We start from the raw sequence: 2,783 nt of genomic DNA, 5'->3' as shown, positions 1-2,783 counted from the left end.
TTGCATAATTTTGCCAAAGCAGGTGGCTCAGAAGTGTACTTTTTCTCGAATAGATTTCAAATACTATAATAAAACAAATGAAGTGAAAAAGAAAAGTTATGTTCTTTGCAGAACACGCGTAAATGTTTATTTTCATTTTTATTATAGAATCTATTCGCAACAGTCGATCCGATTTAATGATCGGTGATGTTATTTCAGGAATTTATTTGACTATATGGTGGTTGATTGTGGGCATCATCGTATTAGACGACACGATCAGACACCAGAATATTCGGCTTGAAATTGAGCGATCTCTCGTTATTAATAAAAAAAAACAATCTTATCGAGCAACACTGTTTAGTTGCTACGAACATGATGTTCGACTTCCGAACGGGTAAGTTGAAAAATAAATAATGATTTTAAAAAGCTGTCGGCAATGCATATTTCATTAATACCTTACCTGGAACATTTCTGATAAAGTCATTTATCTATTTTTCAACAGAACAACATTGGTAACTATGCACTGAGAAAACAACCATAGTAACCGCAAACTGTTTTTCATTGTCATTTCTACTATACGCTAAAATAGTAGCAAAGAGCATGATATATGACTATTCACCATCTGTATTGTATAAATTACTAGACAACAAAGACTACGACTTGACTAAACTATTTGTATTTATGACTTTTCTGGCATGGTCATACTGACAATGGTAGTCATCTCAAATATAAGAACAAATAGTTAAACTCACAATTTCTAGTAAGGTGAAATTGCTCTTGAGCCTTGATATATGAGAAGCGAAATAGTTATTGCTACCATGTGAATATGTTCACAGTATAATAATGTTACCATAAATAGATACATGGTTTGATAGACGATTATGAAGTTTGAAAACACTATTCATGTAGTCCATATCAACAGAATTTATGTAGTAATCACATTATCGTGTATTTTTTGTTTTTTAACCGACTATGTATTTCATTTGTGCTGACTATACAAATTGTCAATAAACGAATGTTCTATGTTATTGTCACATAAAGTTACAATATAACAGAAAATTTTGTACGTGGGTAACACATCAGTGATTGATATGAAAAAAATATTTTATATGATGACTTTGTGTAATTTGGTAGGTCTTGCAGGTGAGTAAAGTTTGTAGCCTTAATAGTTTCCGTCATTGAAATTCAATTTTTCAACCATTTTCCCGGCAACGGTTACGTTTTCCAGTGAAATCAACGTCTCGTATACGATTTATTATTCATTATCGGTCGCTGTAGAAATAACATCCAACATATCGCAGGTGGGTAACGAGGTTAACATCTGGACTTGGCTATTAATTTCTTTCATGCTGCTCATTCCTGCTTCAGGAAAAAATCCACCGGACATCAGAGCCTTTGATCAACTACCAAACAATGCTCCTCAGTGTCCACGTTGCTATTCAACATTTCACTAGGCATGTCATCATTTAATATGATGTGAAAATAAAATAAAATTCCATGAAACTATTTTGTTGTTCTTGTTCTAGAATTCAAATTCATAAAACTTTTTAACATTAGCTCATGTTCTGCTGATCTTCAGCATTGTTGAATCAAACACTGCCTTTAGTTTCGAAATAACTAGAAATGAAATGTTAAAAATACCATGGCTCTGGTTATAGCAAAAACTACAATGTAAATAAAGATTCGGTCATGGTTAGCCTAACCATCTCAATCGTATTAGTTATTCATACAATATAGGGTAACAGAGGTATTTTGGCCCTCTTTAGGATTAATTTTATTTTGACCCACTTTGTTAGAATGTCCACCAAATATTGTAATATTCTTGAAAAACCCTTCGGCAATAGGTAATTTAATGTGATGAGCTTCAAATTGATGCAACATGGGTTACTTAACATCGACTAAATCCAAAAAGTTTGTTAGATGGGCTAAAATGTATGAAGTGGCCAAAATACCTCTGTTACCCTACTGTTCAATATTACTATTCTAGAGCCGATACCATTTATAGTAAACATGAACTTGACTATTGTTGAAATCATCTGATTTAATAGTCGGCTGAAAACCACTATACTCGCATGGTCAGGTTGGCCCTCTATACTTACTAACTGTTACCATAATATTTTTCTGAGTGTGGTTCTGTTATTCTAAATCAATAATTTTTAGCACTTGTTGCCAGTTTCAGTATTTTTTCAAACGACTTAGTTTTGACATTACCAGTTACTGAGGGGTAGTTAAATTTGCGATACAGTTTTTATAGACGAGTGGCAGGTCGTGTCGTCGGTCTAACTAAAGGTCTATTCAAACCTTTCTGATCCGGTTCAGTGCTGGTACAGTTCTGTTTACGAACGGAAATATTTTTTCACACGTTTCACTACGTGTATTCACAATTATCCGGCTTAGTACCGACACAAAACGGTACCGGACAAGTGTGAATACACGCATTTAAACGTTTGGGAGAATATTAGCTTTCATGCACGGAACTGTGCTGGCACTGAACCAGTCCGGAAAGGTTTGAATAGGCCTTAAACATTATTTTTCAAAACTGTTGACTTGAATTCAAAAGCTATAGTGAAATCAGGTAAAATGTGATCAATTTTGTATTCGTCATACGAAGCAGTGCTTAACCAACTAATTGATCAAAATTGATAAGAATGTTGTTTGACACGAACAATAGATCAATGGACTATGCGGTACTAAATATTTTCATTAGATCTAAGAAATGGAATGGTATTTTCGTTCAGCGGACTAAAATTCGATCACAAAAATTGTAGGATATTAAAATCTGCAGAAGAATCGAAACTATTGTA

General features: G+C 33.6%; 1 long non-coding RNA gene across 1 annotated transcript; it reads left to right on the top strand.

Annotated features, from left to right (window-relative positions):
* The first annotated feature begins 877 nt into the window (after positions 1–877).
* LOC131438340 (uncharacterized) lies at positions 878–1,384 on the top strand. Its single transcript, XR_009230926.1, has 3 exons — positions 878–1,122; positions 1,208–1,280; positions 1,348–1,384. It is a non-coding gene; the product is annotated as an uncharacterized LOC131438340 (long non-coding RNA).
* The last annotated feature ends 1,399 nt before the right edge of the window (positions 1,385–2,783 follow it).

Source organism: Malaya genurostris, chromosome 3, assembly GCF_030247185.1.
Source record: "Malaya genurostris strain Urasoe2022 chromosome 3, Malgen_1.1, whole genome shotgun sequence".
NCBI lineage: Eukaryota > Metazoa > Arthropoda > Insecta > Diptera > Culicidae > Malaya > Malaya genurostris.
This window is presented reverse-complemented; position numbering and strand designations above follow the sequence as displayed.